This window comes from Physella acuta, unplaced genomic scaffold, assembly GCF_028476545.2.
Source record: "Physella acuta isolate Inbredline_101_S28 unplaced genomic scaffold, ASM2847654v3 ptg000671l, whole genome shotgun sequence".
Taxonomy (NCBI): domain Eukaryota; kingdom Metazoa; phylum Mollusca; class Gastropoda; family Physidae; genus Physella; species Physella acuta.
Window position 1 is genome coordinate 134,541 of NW_026732190.1, and position 20,647 is coordinate 155,187.

The 20,647-nt window shown below is 36.3% G+C and overlaps 1 protein-coding gene across 1 annotated transcript in view; it reads left to right on the forward strand.

Moving 5' to 3' along the window:
* Positions 1-13,114: 13,114 nt before the first annotated feature.
* Positions 13,115-20,647, forward strand: part of LOC131949052 (sex peptide receptor-related protein 2-like) — a 40,033-nt gene continuing 32,500 nt past the window's right edge. Inside the window, exon 1 of the mRNA XM_059310816.1 lies at positions 13,115-13,258. The gene's annotated coding sequence lies outside the window, so the exon portion shown is untranslated. The remainder of the gene's footprint in view (positions 13,259-20,647) is intronic.

Sequence of the window (20,647 nt, forward strand, 5' to 3'; positions counted from 1 at the left end):
TAATTTTGTATCACAAAATGTCTACATTAAAATGTTGAACGTAGGTCTAGATTAATTGTCAACATTTTCCTAGGTTTTTTTTTTTCTTGTCTGCACAAGTAGCCCATAAACAATGTTTATTGTCATCTCTTATAATGTCCTCTGATATTTTACTATGCTATTTTTACCCTCCGTTATTTCTATTCTGTTTTTTCCCTTGTATTTTTCCCTCTGTTCTTTTCTACTACGCCATCTTCACTATTTGTTATTTTTGGCCTCTGTTATGTCTGCCCTCTCTTAAATTTACCCTCTATATTTTTTGCCCTCTTATTTTAGCCCTCTATTATTTTTGACCTCTGTTATTATTTCTTTCTGTTATTTTTGCCCTTATATATTATTGCCCTCTGTTATTTCTGCCCTCTGCTAAATTTACCCTGTTATTTTTGCCCTCTTATTTCCGCCCTTAGAAATCATTGCCCTCTGTCATTTTTGCACTGTGCTATTTTTAGCCTCTGTTATTTCTGCCCTCTTTTATTGTAACCCTCTGTCAAATTATTTGGGTAGTGCCTTAACCCCGGAAGTGATCCGGTCATTTTCTCACCATTAGGGATTTAACCGGCATGATCCGGCAATAATGCCGGCTCTCTGTGGCGCGGCTAAGACAGGCTCTGCTAATCCTTGCTAGTTAAGCTGCGTCCGACAAAATCACGTGAACACAGGTCAAGGGCAGCGGTTCCTATATGTAGGTGGCATGGAACAAATATCAGGGCCGCGGTTCTCATTTTTAGGTGCAAGGGACCAATCCCAGGGCAGTGGTTCTCTTATGTATGCTTCACGTAACAAATACCAGGACAGTGGTTCCAATAGAAACGTTACAATACCTGTATGTTACACTACAGAAAGTCATAGAATAGGTTCCCTTATTTTAGAAAGCCATAGAACTAGTCTCATATTTTTATGTCCCTTGGGAAAACGTCTGTGATTAATTATCATATGTGTTCTATGCTCTAGGGTAACTTCAAAATTCAAATTTTATTTTTCCAGTATTTAAATTACCTATAACCTACGGATAAAAAGTAATATGTCAAAAGTCACATTCAGCATTTATGTTGTAAAAAAACTTTTTCTTCCAGACTTTTTTCTCCGGGGGGGGGGGCACTTGAAATTTTCGGGGGGGGGGGGGTGCGGTAGACTTTCTTCGGGGGGGGGGGGGGGGGCGGACACTGTTAAAAGTATATATTTTCTATATAAATTATATAAATTTCATTTCGTTCGGGGGGGGGGGGGCGGTAAAACTTTTCGGAGATGCCTGGAAGAAACTCTGACTACGTCAAATTAGGATGATTTAAAGGAAAGTGCAGTTTCAAAAGCTGGATTGAAATTCGAAGTTCGCATATACCTATATCCCTCAACATACAGACACACCCACGTCATCACACCAGCCTACACCTACCTCTAAGCCGCCTGAAGGTAATGACGATTAAATCACGTGATAACCACTAACATCGCTGGACGAGATCACTTCAATAAAAGGTCGCAGCGTGCAAGGCTATTAAAAATTTAAAAACACCAGAATAGGATTTTCAAAAAATATAGCTATATCAAATACATTTATTCTTTGAATTTGCTAAAAACGGTAATTCGTTGACCTAATTAGATGTGTCATAATGTACGTTAGCGAGAAGTCTAAGTTAAGTTGAATTGGTTGACGAAAAGGCAGCCTTTTTACATATCACTCTGTACTATTGTTGTAGCCATTTGCTCCCCATATAAACATATATATATATATATATATATATATATATATATATATATATATATATATATACATAACACTCAGTACTAAATAGTGAGAAAAAATCCTAAGTGAACTTTTTTTAAATTTCTGACAAGGTGGTCTGCACTGCTTAACCTAATTTAATCAACGTCCTTACCTTGATCTTTGATTGCCGTCGTCATTACCGTCAACAAAGCACCTGATTCTCAGCACATCAGACAAGACAAAGCACTAACCTTAAAAAAAAACCTCATTTCTAGCCGTATAAAAAAACGTCTCTCAAGTAACCATTGTTCGTAGGACAGGCTTTTGAGTTATTTTTGGTTTTCTTGAAGGGGACGAGCTAGAATATTCTAAATATGGCAACTACGAGAAGGCTAGAGAACGTACTCACCAATTCCTGTTTTTACGACATTGGATTTGTCATATTTTGCCTTTTGGGAATTAGACTGAGTTTTGGAAGTGCCTAAAGTCAAACAAAATAAACATTAAAATTGTTAAATAGTTCGCAAATTCATATTAGACATATAATCTAGCACGTTTTTATGGTTATTTTAAAGATGACCTGAAATAAATACTTCAGCATAGATACTTGTAAATCTGTCAAAGTAATAGCTAGAAAACAAGCTGTAAACGCGCTCCCTACCACCCCACCCCTACATGGTCTTAGTGAGCTGTGTTCACTCTAAATGTTTACAAGCAGAGCCGGGTTTAGTGACGACTATTAGGGGCAGATAATTTAGTTTGAAACGATTTTAAACGTAGGGGGGGGAGGGGGTTATGGTTCTTAACGTGCTACTTATAGTGTTTTAAAGAAATATTTTCAATGGCAGCATTGATACCGTCGAGTTCACAAATTGTGATTTACTGAAAAGTAGAAAAAACAACAACTAAATAGCGGCGTATGTTATGCCGCGGGCCGGCTCGTTCGAGATAAAGTTCCTTTTCGAAACCTGACGGTCCACGGGACAAGTGTAGTAGAGTTCACCTGTTTCTGTAACCTCGGCGTATTAAGAGATAGTGTGATAAATTGTATTCATAGGCGCCTTTACTTTCACTAACGTGAGTTAAGTACCTAGCAGATCTGGGTGGACTCAGGAACGATCTACTGCATTGAATCCGGATTCGAACTCGAGGCTTACAGAACACTACAGGGGCAGCGAGCATTTCTTGTATCAATATTGACAAAACAAAGAAAATCAGTACTTTATGTATTAACCTTTTTTTCTTTTATTAACCCTAAAAAACTGTTTATTGATTAATTATATTTCGATACTAAATCATTGTTAATTAGTGCGCTTATGATCATTTTCTTGCAAATTAATACACAAAAAAGTCTGCATTTAATGTGTGTGCTTATTGGTTAAAAAAAATAAACGATAACATTTTAATTAACAAAATAAATTAAGCATGCAACCCAAAAAAAAAATATTTGAATTATTCCTAATTCATATTTTTGTGGCATAAAATATAATCCTAGAGGACTTATACACCGAACCACCTCACCCGAATGATAAGATTGGACGGACATTTGCCCCAATTAATCCCAAGTTTTTTGCATGCATGTTTAGAGCTTCAGATATATTTTAAATTGACCCTCATACAAGGCTCGGCTTTTCATAAACCGTGGGTAAAAACATCATGTATTGGGCTTCAAAAGGGATGCAAAAAATATTATCTTCAACTTAAAAAATATCAAAAGCTAACACAGATATTAAAGATAAAAATATCTAAGAAGTGGAGGTCGGATTATTAAAACTGGATAAAAAAACGTCATCCATAAAAGAGGCAGTGGACATCCTTTATTAATACCCTCTAGGATTGCAATCATGTTATACAATTTTTTCAAGGGTAAAAATATGTAATACAGGATCAGATATGTTTTTAGGTGTTCTATTTTCAAATTTTGAATGAAACTTTTAAAATATTAAAGCAGAGAAAATTTTCAGACAAAAAATTATTAACTTATTTTAAAAACATCATTTGAAAATAATTCTCAAATTTCTGCTCAAATAATATGTCCAATGTTTTATTTTTAAAAATTAATATGTAAAAACGTATGGATATATATATTACCTTTTTTATTAAAAAAATATCAATGACTAGAAATTAAGAGTTTTATGAAGGTTGTGATATATTTCAACAGTTTTTCTTAACTATTGTAAGTATATACACCTTCGAAATCCATGTGGGTTAAGAAAGGGAACAATGGGCAATAGCTACACCTTTACACTGGGTAACAAAGGGCTACATTTACACATCTACACTGGGGAAAGAGGGCTACATTTACACATCTACACTGGGGAACAAAGGGCTACGTCCACACATCTACACTAGGGAACAAAGGGCTACGTCCACACATCTTCACTAGGGAATAAAGGCCTACGTCCACACATCTTCACTAGGGAACAAAGGCCTACGTCCACACATCTACACTGGGGAACAAAGGGCTGCTGCTACAAATCTACACCTCTTTAGCTAAGCCCATGTAAACCCACAGACCTTGTTTTGCCTGCCAATGCCTTTCTCCAGGATTGTTAAACCGGCGCACTTTCCTGTGTCTCCGAGAGTTCCAACCCAACGCTGCCCTAACAATATTTCATCTCCTTGTTACAGGAATTTTCCTATTCATCCCCGTCTTCGAAACTTTAATATCCATATCTATCGACTGTTGTCTTGTGATTAGCCGAACCTGTTAGTCGGAGTTTTTTTCTGGCCATCGAGTCGGTAAAGCTCAATGTTGCTAAACCGAAAAGTCTCGAGTTCGAACCCTCTGGCAAATGAGGCTCGTTAGCTGGGGACAGCCACTCTTCTAGGAGAGACAACTCCAAAATCAAACAACTGCTGCCTTGTAGTACTTGGTTTGACAAAGGCTATGGAAGCAAATCCAAAAAGAAAAGCAGGCTGAAATCGGAGTCAATGGCTTTAATGACGCATAACCAATTGACACGTATCCTTAATTGTGTTGGAGGGGATCCCTTCCAATACTAAAATTAAGAACGAATAAGAAGAAGATCGTCGGCATTTAGTTTACAATTCGTCGTTGCTATTTAACTTTGTAACAATCCAGCTGTATGACTTTGACATTTGTGTTTACTCGTATCTTTTTTCTCAAGGGACATTACTGTGCCCGGGGAGGGAGTCAAAGACACAGAGGGCTTTGTTGATACGATTTATTACGTCATCGTCTGGTTCCCCAATTTTGTTGATCAATTTCCCAGATATGTGAATATGTTTATCTCTCGTACGTCTTCATTGTTTAATTATAAGGTGATGTCCTATTCGTTAATAATTCCCACGGTCTTGCTATATTTCTTTTTTTTTATCATCATTGTGTTGTTGTTTTTTTTAATTCTTTTAAATATTTTTTGCTACACTAAAACTGCCTATAGCACATTATAATTAGGACCCTTTGCGTATTTTAAGTAAGGACGCCCACGCCAAAAATAAAACAAAATAATCTCCAAGGAGCAAGATAGAACGCGGTGACGTTTTGTAAAAACCTCGCCCATACCCGAATGATTTTTTTAGCACTCTCCGCAGGGATATAAAGTCCTGATAGTCTTTGACACACGGACCTCAATAACAAGGTTAAAACTCAATAAAAAGTCGGTCTAATGTTTTTTGCTTTCTGTACTGCCCGAAAATTAAGTATGAAGATTACATTATCAACGCGTTGACTTTCAAGTACAATTTAGTGTAATTAGTGTAATTAATGACAATCAAGTGTGGACGCTACTAATTTTCTGTTTTTTTTTTTTAATGAGCGTGAAAAGTAATTTGATGTTACTAAATTAAGTTACAGTAACCAAGTTATTGAGTTGAACACAGCGACAGGAGAGGTGAAAATATCTATCTGATAAATATTAGTTCTGTAGTTATAGACGCATTGGGTAAAGAAAGCGACTTAACTAAACGGTATGGAATATTAAGAATATAAGTACAAAGTAAATAGTAAATATTTCACCATCATAATAATCTTTAAAAATATCACCATCATAGACATCCCTGGATGTTAAAAACATACCAAACGTTAATGGATGTTTTTGTTTTTATTAACAAGAAAGTAATGATATTGAAGTACAGAAAAACAAATCAAATTGTTATTAAGTTTATTAAAAACAGCAACCTAAAAGTAAAAGGCAATTTCAAACCTGGCGGTCTAGAGGCAAATGAACTAAAGTTCAGTTGTTTCTGTGACCTCGGCATATGAATGGATAGCACTATGCCCAGCCGCCTATACTTACCCTAACGTGAGTTAGGTACCCACCAGAAACAGCAACCTATCTATGGAGGAAAAAAAACTATCAAAGCTAGCAACTGCTGCCTTACACAAGCTACGTGGGTTGAAAAAGGCCTAGGAAGCAAATCTAGCAGGCTGACGTAATAGTAAATTGTATTAGAGACAATCTCCTTAAATAATACAATTTACAACGAAGAAAAAATAAGAAGACATATAAGATAATTAGTCTTTGTATAGATATATCTCAGCCATAGTCTGTGCTAAGCTTATAAAGTGATTTTGTTTTCGAAATTACACTTGTAGAACTTAACTCAGGTACAATAGGTCATCCATAAACGACGTCAAGCGAGTGGGGATGGGGGTGGGGTGGGGAGAGAAGATTGGGAAAATTGCAAGCTTATTTTAAATGAGACCTAATATACGTTTCCTTTTTTTATTAAATGTAGAGCTGTTTTTATCTGAAGTGCATCTTCATAACGTCATTTTGTTACAGAAGATGAGGGTCTTTGAGTCTAGCTATTTGTGATGACCTTTTGAAAGGTGGGATAACAATCGCCTTACTTAAAGTTCCATCCTTTACGGCAGGGGTCTCCAAACTTTTCAGTCCGAGGGCCACATTAACTATCAAATTTCAGTTCGGGGGCCAGTTTCTTCCAGGCATGTCTTTGATTTTTCTGGTCGAAGTTCCTCTGCCAGCACCAACAAACGTTTTTTTCCGTGGACAAAAAGATCTCCGCGGGCCGGATGAGAGGACTTCGCGGGCCGCATCCGGCCCGCGGGCCGTAGTTTGGAGACCCTTGCTTTACGGACTAGTACACCCCTGTATATTTTTTCATACATGAAGGCATCTAATTTGTTTAAATCAAACGTCAGTTGTTAAGAAGAGTGTGAATGAACTTTAGAGCCAGACAAATTAAAGAAATAACCGGAGCGTGAGATTCTCCCAAGATGCTTGATTTGAACGACCACAGATAAAGTGGAGACTTGAGAAATTATCTTCAGTAGGATCATAGCCAGTCACCGTGAAAACTCGAAGTTTTATAAACTTCCCTCGAAATATCCCTTGAAAAACTTAAAGTTCAGTGTCATAACATATTCCGTACCTTATGAAGATGGGGGAGGAATTAAGTTTAAAAGGAATCTAGTATTAGAGATTTAGAACGCATTTGAAGGTTTATATAACTGAAAATAAATTATAAAATGTATTATCCGGAAAAAAATATTAAAAACCTAAATCTAATCTTAACTAAATATGCACTGATAATCATATTCGTTTAAATACGAGTGTTAAATTCTAGTTAGATTCTCAGACACATATTTATAAGTATTTAAAGATATATCTGTTTATTGGCTTGCTAATTTAATTAATTCATCCAATAAGTTAACATTACTAAAAATGTAACCTTAGCTCTCACCCAATACATAGTTCAAAATATAACGATATCATATACACGTCTAAAATAAGCCCTTGCCTTACCCTCTCCTAACTAAAACCTAAAGGCCATACTAAATTACAAAACATCTCGAAACTACTGTACCCCATGCAGTACTTTATATAAGACCAGAATGATATATTGGAGATACTGGTTATATAATAAGGAATTACTACAAATCGATAGCAACCGTCAGATGTATATCACTTTTATTAAACATTACATGCTAACTTATGTGGTATGACTGGCCTTTAAATCTCCAAAGTGTCATTTCGAAATACAATGCTTTGTTATTTTCGTACGATATTTGACCCGGAATTAATCGAATCGATCGGAAATGCCCCTATTTTATGTACTTCGTGAACTCAATAAGAGAAAAGAAGAAAAAAAAACGATACAGTATTTTAAAAAAAAAATGGCTGGAGTTTGGTCCAAGAAAAAAAAAAAAATCAACAAAAAGGGAAGCAACCACCACCGTAGGGTTGAGCAAAAAAAGGGAAGCAACTCCCAATGTGAGTAGCAGTTAACTCCCGTGGCTAAAGTTATTTCTATTTGTTCACGAAGACTCAATTAATATCCCTGCCCCCGCGTTAATGACGGGTCCTTAGAGGGGGATAGAAATAGCCACCGTCCTCATCTCTTTACAAAGTGGTGAGGACAAAAAAAAAGGGGGGGGGGGATCACGGGGTTGGGTTAGTGACTATCGAAAATTATCACTGGGGACCTAATCACAAGGATCAACACAGCTTAGGGGGGATTAAGGTCAGCTTTGGCTGACTTCATTGCATGTGTGAGGTTGTCACCTCTGACTTTCCTCAATAGCCCAGAGGTGTGTTTGGGGATGTGGGCGCTGTTTGGCGCAACTAAAATCCGGTTGGGTGTCTTCTCAAGTTTGCATGATATCATGACTTCATTTAACACAAAGTATAATGTTATCTTCTTAAGTTTGATATCATGACTTCATTGTGTCTACTAACACAAGGCATAATGTTGTCTTCTCAAGTTTGTTTGATATAATGACTTCATTGTGTCTACTAACACAAGGCATAATGTTGTCTTCTCAATTTTGATATAATGACTTCATTGTGTCTACTAACACAAGGCAGAATGTTGTCTTCTTAAGTTTGATATAATAACTTCATTGTGTTTATTAACACAAGGCAGAGAGTTGTCTTCTGAAGTGTATTTTATATCATCACTTTATTATGTTAATTAACAGAGGGCGATACTTTCATCCGTGTTTGTACATCGTGCACACAATACTGTAAATACATAACTAGAAGAACGCAAATAAACTGAATTTTCTACTCGAAAGTTCTAATTGCAACAAACAAGAGCAATCAAAATTAACTACTGGTGCAAAGCGACTATTACTTTCGTGAAAGGACGAAAATTGACGTTAATAGAACACATCTATATATATAATTCTCTTCTGGGAGCCGTTAGAAAACAAGCTGCAAGCGCCTCCTTGCAGTCCCTTCTCTTTCTCTCTATCACTATCACTACCACCCCCACCCCACCCCCACATTATCTGGTGAGCGGTGTTCACTCTAAATGTTTACAAAGCTAAATGTTTACAAATCGTAGAGCCGTAGAGCCGGGTTTCTATTAGGGGCAGATAATTTAGTTCGATTTTAAACTTACAGGAGGTAACTAAGAAATAACTAAGAGGAGGCTGCTTTCACGGGGGGGGGGGTGTAGGGTCGAGGTTAGGGGAAAGGGGGGGGGGGTAGTGTTTTAAAGCAAATATTTTCAGTGGCAGCATTGGTACTGTCGAATTCACAAATTATGAATTACTGAAAAGTAAAAAATAAAACAACTAAATAGCGGCGTATGATACGCTGCGGGTCGGCTCGTATACAATATTTTGTACATACAATTACAAAAGCAATATACACAAACAACGATAAATTGAGGACTAGGACATATTATGTTATTGGTGGTAAAATTATTTGCTTGATTTGTTTGTTAAGATATTTTTTGACGTTATCTGCGTTGAATAGGTGCATGTGATTTGCTAAGTTTACACCACATGCAATGAAAAATATTTTTTTTTTAATTTTTATAGTCTTTTTTTTAAAAAATATTCAAACATTAAATAAAAATTCATGAAAACTAATTAAATTTGAGATCATTCAACACAGCTATTTAATAATAGCCATGATGGGTTATTAAATATTAATTTAGTATTTTTTTTTAAATGCATTCTATGCGTTTTTTGAAGGTCATATTCGAAAAGAATTTTTTTGGAATTGTTCACAACATCGCAAAATATTATACTCTTTTTGAAAGTTCTTTAATGCTAGTTTTCTTTTACAATAAGGTAAAGCTATTAGGTGCAAAAATTAACCCGTTTCAAAGGAGCTCAATTTGATCAAGAAACTTTGTTAAATGTTTTTATCATTATCATACTTTAATCAACTGAGTGGATCAAATTTACAATTAAAATTTTACAAACACAAAAAAACGCACTTTTATATCTTCTTCAAAACTATCTCATTGCAAAAATAGACCAGATTTAAAATACTTTTAATAACGCTAGAAAGTATATCTGAACATATCTATCACACAATCCTGTGAAGTATCAGTTTCTCTTATGTTGTACCTTAAGTAAAAAATTACACCTTGAAGTTTGTTAACAACTCGTAGTCTGTTATGTTTTAACTAGAATTCAACATCTTTTCGTGTTCGTGTCCAATGCACACGAGGCAGATGAAGTAGAGTTCATCTGTTTCAGAGACATCTGCATATATATGGATAGTGTGACCAGCCGCCTTTGTTTTACCTAACGTGAGTTAGGTACCCATCAGAACTGGGTTGAATCAAGGACATTTTACTGACTTGAACCTGAATTCGAAATCCAGACATTCGAGTTGGCAGCCTTGGTATCTACCGCTTGGCCACGCTATCCTATGTTAACTAAAATTACTATAATGTAAGTAAATCTAAACTTAAGATTAGCTTTAACACTCGATCTTAACGTCAGGCTTTCTAGTTACTAGTCGTAAGCTCTACCATACGACCAAGCCATTCCGGAACTTAATAGTTATACCGGCCAAAAAAAAAAAGAAATTGAAGCGGTACTGTATTATCATGCTACCATTTTTAACCACCCACTCGACTCACTCTGAATGCGCATCGATGACATTTACCATCGGGAATACCCTATAAATCCTACGCATGTGCACCGGGCTCTAGTGAGCTAGCCGGCCATTGTGACAAGTCTATTCCTGGATCACTTTGTTTCCTTCTGAAAATTTACGCCGGGCGTCAACCTGGAAGACATATATCGCCGTGGCTCCTTAATTCGCCTGTCTGCGACTCTGATGCTGGTACCACCTGTCGGAGATTTTGCTTTTTAAAAATTGCCGTGCCCAGACAATGGATTTAATGTGTCAGCCTGTCCTGGAATACGAAGGATTTCAATACATTTTGTTTTTATTTTTTTAGTTCGGAAGCGATAAGTGAAAAAAAAAAAAGTTAAGCGTAGCGAATGCTTCTCTGTTGGAATGTTGGTCGTGCCTGTAAAATTGGTCAAATCTGGTCGAAAATTGGACGTGTCTATGTGAATAGTGGTTTGGTCCAGAGGCGTAGTGAGGAGGGGGGGGGGGGGGGCGGGGGTGCGGATCGCACCGGGTGACACCATTTAGGGGGGTGTCACCAAGGGAAAAAATAGCAAAATATATAGAGAAAAACTTGAGGGGGGGTGCAAAACGAAAACTAGAGGGGGGGGGGGTGCAAATCAAAAGTTTGAGGGGGGGGGGTGCAAATCGAAAATTTGAAAATTTATCCCCGGGAAGGGTCGCGACGCCTCTGGGGGGTGACACCATTAAGTGCCGCTCCGGGTGACACCCGACCTCGCTACGCCACTGGTTTGGTCATCGTGAATGGTCGAATAATGGTTGTTTATGTTCACACAAAAAAATGTCAAAGAACTGATCCACTGCTGTAGTTTTACAAAACTTTAGTTTCCTATTGAAGAAATACCAACATAATAATTTTTGGCCCAGTGGTAAGAGTTACGATGTAAGTCGAATTTTTCTTCTTCGTTCTTAATTCTACTGTTAGAAGGGTTTCCTCTAACACAATTAATAATTAGCCTGGTTTCCTTTTTGGATTTGCTTCCATAGCCTTTGCCCAACCAAGAACAAACTACAAGGCAGTTGTTTGATTTCGGAGTTGTCTCCTAGAAGAGCGGCTACCCGAGGGTTCGAACTCGAGACCTTTCGGTTTAGCAACCATGAGCTTTTACTGACTCGACCACGCTGACCCCTAGTAGAATTCTACCTTTAATTATTTCTATGAGACCACTACAAGGACATAGATGGTTAACTACGTTCTCCGCAGATTGTATCCGATTTAAAAGCAGCGGTTAGATTAAAGCATGGTAGACACAGAGACTTTCATCGCTGAACATATTGCGTTTTTTAACTCTTTATTAATATTGTTAACAAAACATTTTTTAAACGACATGACGGAATTTTGTTTAGTGTCCCATTTTAACTCTCTGCCAGGTCAACAGGTGAATAGCGTTCGTCAAGAGCTATATTCACAATTTACATCAAAAACATAAACCTAGCGGTATTTACAGACGGTTTATAGTTATAGAATACTAGAAATTTAACAGCTAATTTAAAACAATGTTCTCTATAGCATGTCAAGAGGTAAATGAATTCAACCGTAGAGTATTTAGCCACTCAGAAATATTCAATGGCTGATTCTTGTGCGTAGATGTCCATTGAAAAGCAAACTTGCCATGTCAATTATACAAGCGTAATACGCACAATCGAAACTTTGAAAAGGGTAAACACAGAAAGGTTATGGTTTAGTGTAAAGAACCTATTTTGCTTTATGGAGGAATGCATTTAATCACTAAATATGCAATTCATTCACCTTACTTAACTCACCATCGTCTTCATTATTCTCGCTATTTCTGTTAGGTAGATATTTATCATAATATTATATTTTTTTAGAAAAACGGGGCGTTTGTTTTGCTATCGGATAAAAAATGCGTGTGCACTTAAGCGTGTAAATGTTTCTTTGTATGGCGGTTTATGTATGTTTGTTTGTGCGTGTACGCGTGCGTGTGTGTGTATGTGTGTGTGTGTGTGTTTATGTCTATATACATGCACCTGTGAAGCATTTGTTCCAGTCGACTTCATCGTTTCACAGCCATTGTCCCAAAGCAAATGTTTTATTTTTTCAATCATTTGACCAAACTCCAATATCGTATTTCAAATCTATTCACGTCCCCACCCGTTTAATTGAAACACAACAGGCCCCTCTTCTCTCTCACGCTCTCGCTCGCATAAATTACTGCTCATCCACGGCTCATTACATACAGCTCCTAACCTAAATTTTACTCTGCCTGATAGGTTTATGTCCCCTACTTTTCCCCCCACACTAGCCGCCTAACCCGCGAAACCAAACAGCGAATTCAAGCGATCGTATCACAAAATGGAATGAGTGTGGTAAGCCAGACGGTAGGGGGTAGGTGGGGGGTGAGGGGTAGGTGGTGGGGGGGGGGGGGGGGTAGGGGAACTGAATGGATTAAGAGTGAGCGACACTTGGCTCACTCCGCATGACGCGTGGCGAGGATTAAGCGCACGATTGCTAAGCAAACTGTTACGTTTCTGCATTCGATTTTTTGTTTTTTTGTGTCGTCGAAATGAAGAAGTGAACGCGGGGATGTATATTTGACAAGCACAGGGCACACGCATTACAGGTGAACTTAAAACAAGTTAGAGTGTTGACGTCGATTCTGTGACTTGCTGTTGCCGTGTCAGTTATACAAGCGTAATACGCACGATCGAAACTTTGAAAAGGGTAAGTGTATCTCAGAGTTAAATACTGTTTGTTTCTCTTCTTCCGGATCACTTTCTCTCTCTCTCTCTATCAATATACACTCACACATACATACACACACACGCACACACACACACACACACACACACACACATATATATATATATATATATATATATATATATATATATATATATATATATATATATATAATGTGTTTGTGTGTGTGCTTGAATATGCCTTTTACTGAGGACAGCTAACCGTTACCACATTTGTTTCCAATTAGGTTTATTACTTTCTCGTATACAGAGTATAGAGGAAGTATTGTAATCGTTCACAAAAATCACATGAAATTTTGACAGTTTTCCCCGTTTTACACTTCAGCACTTCATCATATACTAAGTATAGGGTACTTATTTTAATCCGCAAAATAATAAATCCAGATTTATACACATTTAGGAGTTTTATGCGTAATCGAGTAGTAAAAAACTGGGTTTTGCAATTCGGTCCGTATGTCTGTGTGTGTGGATATATGTATGTGAACACGATAACTTGAGTACAGTTACAGCTAGATTGATGAAATGTTTTATATAAGTATTATATCAAATTGTAGTTCTGTATCAGATTTTCGGCGATTTCCGGTAACCGGAAATGGGATTTTTTTTTTAAATTTCAATTTTTCAAAGCCTATAACTTGAGTACTAATTCAGATAGATAAATGAAATTGCATATGTAAGTAAAAGATCTAATTCCAAAAGTACATGTTCAAAAACTCTGCGTTGTTTCGGAAGTATATCCTGCTCAATGAAATTGTAGCTTAGCCTTTTGTTTTCAAAAAGTAAAAATAGTATAATGTAAAATCCTATTATGTTACCATAGTTTTGGCATTTGTTATTATGATTTAAGTTCGAGAATGATCCACCATTTTCTACCAGTGATCATTTACCTGTGAAGAAAATAATATTTACAATCGTTAAGCCCATATCTCTCGTTTATCCTAGTACCATCCTCACTCTTAAAACAGCAACAACAATGAAAAAAAAAAGTTAATTAGCGTGTTGGAACATTTTTAATCCCCAACCATCAGATAAAAGATGTGACGTTTGCAATAACAAACACCGATGGCAGATTCATAATTAATTCATCTTAATTGCAAATAAAAATTTAAAAAATACAATAAAAAAGATACCGATAAAAATGTAATTACAATTCAAATCAGGTTATCGCTAAGGGGCTTGATTGGCGGTTGTATTAGACGTGGTTCTCACGCAGAGCGGAACTACGTGCAAATAATTAGAGTCTGTTCTTGTCTTGAGTGCACGTGCCTGTTGTGTGCTCACGGTTGATGAAGGGTTAAACAAGATAAATACTGTAGGGTGGGCAGGGGCGTAGCGAGGGGGGGGGGCATACGTCCCCGGGCGCCGACCTTGGGGGGGCGCCAAAATGGGTTGGAAAAACAAATGGAAAGTTTGAGGGGGGTGCAAGTCAAAAGTTTGAGAGGGGGGGGGGTGCAAATCGAAAGTTTGAGGGGGTGGGAGCAAATCAAAAGTTCGAGGGGGGGGGGGGTTAGAAATCGAAAGTTTGTCACCGGGCGCCGGGAAGGGTTGCTAAACGCCTCTGAGGGTGGGCAGTTTTACAAGGCACATTTGATTCTTGCTTGGTGATTGCTCTTTTAGAAACCAGTTGGGGTGGAAGATGTTAAAGTAGAGGAATAGTTCACTTTTCAGACATAACGATTCATTTTGAACATGAGCAATAGACAAATTTGTTTTTACCTCGGTTTATGTGGGGATACTGTTGTCAACTTGACGGTTACTCTTTTAGAAGCCAGTTGAGGTGGAAGATGTTAAAGTAAAGGAATAGTTCCATTGAAAATATTAAGAAGAGACCATTTCGCTTTTACCTTTGTTTATGAAGGGATGGTGTAGTAGACTTGATGGTTACTCTTTTAGAAGCCATTTGAGATACAAGATGTTAAAGTCAAAGTTCCCTTTTAGACATAACGGTCGTTTGGGAAGATGAAGAAGAGACCATGTAGTTTATATCTCGCTTAATGAAAGAATGGTGTAGTCAACTTGAGGGTTATTCTTTTAGAAGCCAGTTTTATTGGAAGATGTTAAATTCAAAGTTCCCTTTTTAGACATATCAATCCATTTGGAAGATGCGGAAGAGACCATCTAGTTTTTACCTCGGCTTATGAAGGGATAATGTTGTCAACACTATGCCCAGCCACCTTTATTTCAACCACGTGACTCACTGACCCACCAGTGCCGGATGGACTAAGGAACACTTTACAGCCTGAAGTCCGGACTGAAGTATGAACTCGAAACTTTAGGGGTACCAGCCAAGTGCTCTATCACCCAGCCACGCCATCACACATCTGAAGTAGTATCTGGCAGATGTAGCAATTTTATGTTTCTGTGAAATCCGATGCTGTAGGCGTTTGCGTGCAGCTATTTGTACAGTAGTCATTTCCTCCCAAAGAATGGAGTAAACATCTAACTATCTGTCCTAAAGACTGGAGAGTTAGTAATAAAACAGATAGTGTTAGTTACCTCACAAGTTAAAGACAGTTACAAGTACTATGGACGTTTCGACCCAAGGTCTTTGTCAGTACACAACCGTGTGGTTACAGATTAGACAAATAAAGACAAACAGTAACACAACTTTGGACTTAGCCCCGACAGTGTAAACACGTCTTGTCTACAAGCCGCGATATCCAAAAGAAAAGACGCGTGAGAAGGACGCTTGGACACCGTATAGGGGTGGGGTTCCCACTGCAGCTACCATTTGTTTTTAAAGACTGGAGTAAACATCTAACTGTTCTGAAGACTAGAGTATGGTAGGAGCTTGACACTTTCACGTTAACTACACTGAACTGTACTCATCGACCAATCAACCGCTTTCTTATACGCACAATAACATCTATGTTTATCATACTTTCTTTTTCGAAAAAGAAAACAAGAATATTTTGTAGTAAAGCAACAATAGGGGTCTATATCTCCTGAGAATCGGGGGTCATTTTGTCAGTTGTCTAGACGTCGGGGTCACACCATCCCGGATCGTCAGGGGCTGGGTCAAACACATCAATGTCAAAACGCCGTTGATTAAAATCCTCGTTTTGTTGTCTGTCGAAATGCCATTGGTCAGATAGACAGGTCAAAGCTGTCTGGACAAATAAACTTTGTGTTGAAATCTCTGTGGATATATCTGTCTGATGCCAGATATGAAAAGAAAAAAGAAAATAATAGTGGTGATTTAGAAAACACGACTATCCGATAAAAGATGTAAATGTCACAATATGAAAATTAATTTTTTTTTAAATTAAAAATAATTTATAAACATAGAGTCAAAACAAATAAAAAGGATGTTGTCATCTTTAAAATTAGCCCAAATTCAAATAAAAATAATAACTTTCTAATTATAAATAGCCTACATAATACAATCATTTCGATCATTTTGTATTAATTTTGCAACGACAAAATAAATGATCGCATTTACATCTATTTAGGGGTTAACAGATTATATAACAAATTAAACTTCTATTTAAAGAAGCATACTGAAAATGTAATATCTTATATACAATATTTTAGGTAATAAATCATGAATTTTTCCATACAAACTATCAGAAGCTGTCTGAAGCCATGCTTTAGATTAACGTCAAATTAATTAAATTTTCAGGAAAATAATTCCAGATGTTCTCTTGATAATTCACTGTGACCATGTGTAATCACATTGTCGTGCCACTAGTCTAGAGTTCGAATCCGTGGCTAAATTTTGTAGAATATCAAACTCCCAGTTTTTAGTTGTGAAGTAAAGATTCCTCTTTAGACCTAGCGATCCATTGGGAAGATGAAATAGATTTCATATTTTTCTTGAACTCGGCATCCCCCAAGCCGTCTTTACTTTCCCCCAACGTAATTCATGTACCCATCATAGCTATGACGCCCTACATGCACACGTCGCTACCGAGCTCCGAACTCCAGAGTTTTGGGTTAGCAGCCAAAAGCTCTACCATTCTACCAAGTCCTTCCGCAATAGATATGTGTAAATCTCTTAAATTAAGGGTTTGTAAAGTTAGCATGACATAGTGTTTCCCTTTATATTTAATGGTATGCCCAAGTCTAACAAAAAAAAAATAAGCTAAGCGTCGCCTGCCACAATGTAAAGTATTACTCGCATGCTTCGGAGGAGATTACACTCCAATGACGGCTTATGCATTAGGCTTATCAACATCGTGCAATGTTATTCACCCGAAGGATTAAGTAGCTCTAACAGATGTTCTACGACTTCGTAGGTTTTATTTGGATCATAACTATATAAAGTAAGATATATGTGTATAAATAAATAAATAAATATATATATATATATATATATATATATATATATATATATGTATATATATATATATATATATATATATATATATATATATATATATATATATATATATATATATATATATATGTATATATATATATATATATATATTGCGCCTATGGTTCCATGACAAATGATCTTAGACAAAATATCCCTGACAAATGATCTCAGGACAAATGATACCATGGACAAATGATCATTTGTGCTGTCACCAGTCCTATATATCAAAGGTGCTTTGTACGTTTGGTTTTTGCTAACTTTTGATTTTTATGAATGATACGCCTGATTTATTTTAGAATAATATAAAATGATGACTCCAGGCAATCGTTGTGTGGAAATTTGTGTGGCTTTTTTATTCAGTTGTAAACGTGAAAGAGATACTAGTGATCCATGAACTACTACAAGCCTTTGTATGATAAATCAAATGAAATCTGTTCAATTATTTAAAACATTTACGATAGCTATATTACTAACAAAGTAACTGATCAATACCGTTTAAAACTCAAGGTATAATAAAAAAATATGACATATTCGTCAAAAACAGACATATGTACTGTAAGAAACAGGAAATGATGAGAGTCATATGAAGAAAAAAATTACAACTTTTAACTTGAAATAAAGAGACGTGAAATTTATTATGTTATAGAAATTGAAAATATCTAGTACTTGGCTATCCAAGAAATATAGCACTATAGGTAACTCAACGGTTATCTTTCTTGAGTGAAATGAAGCGGGACTGATCGTACCTTGACTTTTTATAATTATGTGCGCAATTTCATTTTTCTACCTAAAATTGTATGGATGCATTCGGTATATTATAAACCATAATATGTAAAGTACCGCTTCTGGCTATGAAAAGTCACTTAAAAGTTGAAAGTAATCAAAATATAACATCTTATACTTCTTTTCGAAATTGCTTTTATCTAACTGAAACAACACCAAAATCACATCCGTAATAAATAATACAATTGCCTTCATTTAAATGCCTTCATTTAAAATTTATAGTAATTAATTAAGACAAGCGATGCTATATTATATCAGAAATCAGTATTTCAGTGGATTTCCAAACGGGATTAATTGGCTATTTTAATTTTAAGGAAACGTGCTTTTTTAATAAATATTAATTGAAATTTTGATAGTCTTTAGTTGATAAACTCTTTTGTATTGAATAAGATGCTTTTAGTTATAAATTATATATATATATTTATGTAAAACATAAACAAAAAGATCATCAGCTAAACAAACATAAACTCTTTTTATACATGGCAATCAAGTCATTTTTCCCCATTTCCCCAGAAATCTCCTTCTCCTTATTTTCTCTCCTTTAACCCTTTAACGACAGGAACTCTGTGGCAAGGAAAATGTCATTTCGTTTTTATAATTGGGAATTCCCGGAGTCCAACTTTTGGATCCAGCCTGTCGCAGGGCCAGATTTTCTTTCACGTTTAAAACATTTGGGGTGGGGGGGTGTTTGGTTTTTTTTTTCTTTGCATTTTTTAAAGATTCTAATGCGTGTTTCGTTTTACAGAATTTTACTTTTTAAATAGGAAATCGTTTTGAGAAAAGGCTTACGTGTCAAATAAATGCTAAATTCCAAAACAATGAAACGAAACATGTAGAAACATTGGTTGATGATAATAAGCTTGCAAATTGACTGATAAGAAAATATTTTTTTAAGAAATAGTTTTGTTTATCTAAAAACATGTTGTTGGCTTAAAAAAAATACATGTTATCAATGTTTTAAATTTGCGTTAACAACCGGACTCACATATATGATTAAAATATAATGTTACTATATGTCTTACACCTTCAGTTGAATAGTCTATTTTCTACCTGTCGCATGTCTTCCCACACCAACGTACGACATACACGTGTGTTCCTCGAACCCCTAACCCAGTATCTAACTAAAACGTAACTTGTATGTGGCTATTTCCTCCATCATTTTATAAATTACTGAGCATATATTAATATACCTGCTTGATTGTTTTAGTGGTTTTAAAATCATAGTTGTTTGAAAGTCTCAAGTTCAGATCCCAGGTTAGAGTCTACGCGACGTCCGTGAGTGCACCCAACTCTGATGGTAAAGTAAAGGTAGCTGATCATAGTGTTGGTTACACTTTACTTTCATATGCTGAAGTCACTAAAATAGGTGCAATCTGCTTCACCTGATTAAAGTTCGACAACTGACTGTATGTTTTTTTCTCACACATACAATCTTTGGTTAAGGTTAATATCACTAATCGTCTAACCATTATCAGAAAAGAGTTATAAAATTAGATCGTGTATAATATAAATTAGAGTACTCATTAGATAAGTTAACCGTTCTATTATTTTTTTAATGGTAGCTCTCCAACTACCTAGTTTATCTAAACCAGAGGAATGACACTAAGTTCTTCCTCTGAACTCTAATTCACTGAAATCTCTTCATTTAATTGGTGTAATCTTAACTATAGTATAATCTTAACTCTACGGTTGTGCTTTTTAGTGTATTTTACATGTTTTATTTTACAATCGCTGAGAGAAAAAAAAGTGTTGAATGAATGTGCTTTTTACTTATGTCTCGCTTTAGAGACAGAGTGGTCGTATTTTAGAGCCAAAGACTGCTATCATGAAAGTCTCGAGTTCGGATCCCGAGATCTATTCTGACGGAGATCTCTGAATCCACTCAGCTTTGATGGGTACTCGACTGATATTAGGGAAACAAAGGCGGCTGGGGTTGGTTCTGTACAACCAATCTCATAAACCGGAGTCATGGAAAATAGATCAACTTTACTTCAACTGCCCCCAGTGTATTAGGCATAGACGGGAAAGACGAAGATGGCCGTTAGGTGAAGCATACAGACCTAAGTTTAGCGTTGGGATAGTTGTACTAGCAGCCAACCAGCCCAAAGTACATCCTATCGTCTGATCAATACGATCATGTACACGGAGCCAACAACCCAACACCCAATTCAGTAGACGACATATGGTGCTATAAGCATATCCCGATAGAGAGGATTAATACAATGGCTTGATTACATTATAATAATT